Here is a 297-nt window from a genome sequence, read left to right on the forward strand (position 1 = left end):
ACTTTAAAATTCAAGGGAAAAACCCAGCCTCTCCCTTTGAAACAGAAAAGGAACTAAGTCAGTCAGCCAGAAACACCAGGGCCCCCCAATTCTTAGAATCGGCGGCAGAGGCCCGGTGACTCCAAGGGACAGAAAAGGCAGCTGGAATCTCCAGTGAGTGTAAGGTGCAGCGCTCCTGCCGGGGACACCGGCAGCACCGGGCCCACGCAGGCAGCGGGGCCTGTAAATTCCCTTCCCCTGGACACGCTCAGTGCCCCGTCACGGCCATGAGCCACCGTGGAAGGAGCCCATAGCAGC

The sequence above is a fragment of the Phaethon lepturus genome, unplaced genomic scaffold, assembly GCF_000687285.1.
Source record: "Phaethon lepturus isolate BGI_N335 unplaced genomic scaffold, ASM68728v1 scaffold44925, whole genome shotgun sequence".
Classification (NCBI taxonomy): Eukaryota; Metazoa; Chordata; class Aves; order Phaethontiformes; family Phaethontidae; genus Phaethon; species Phaethon lepturus.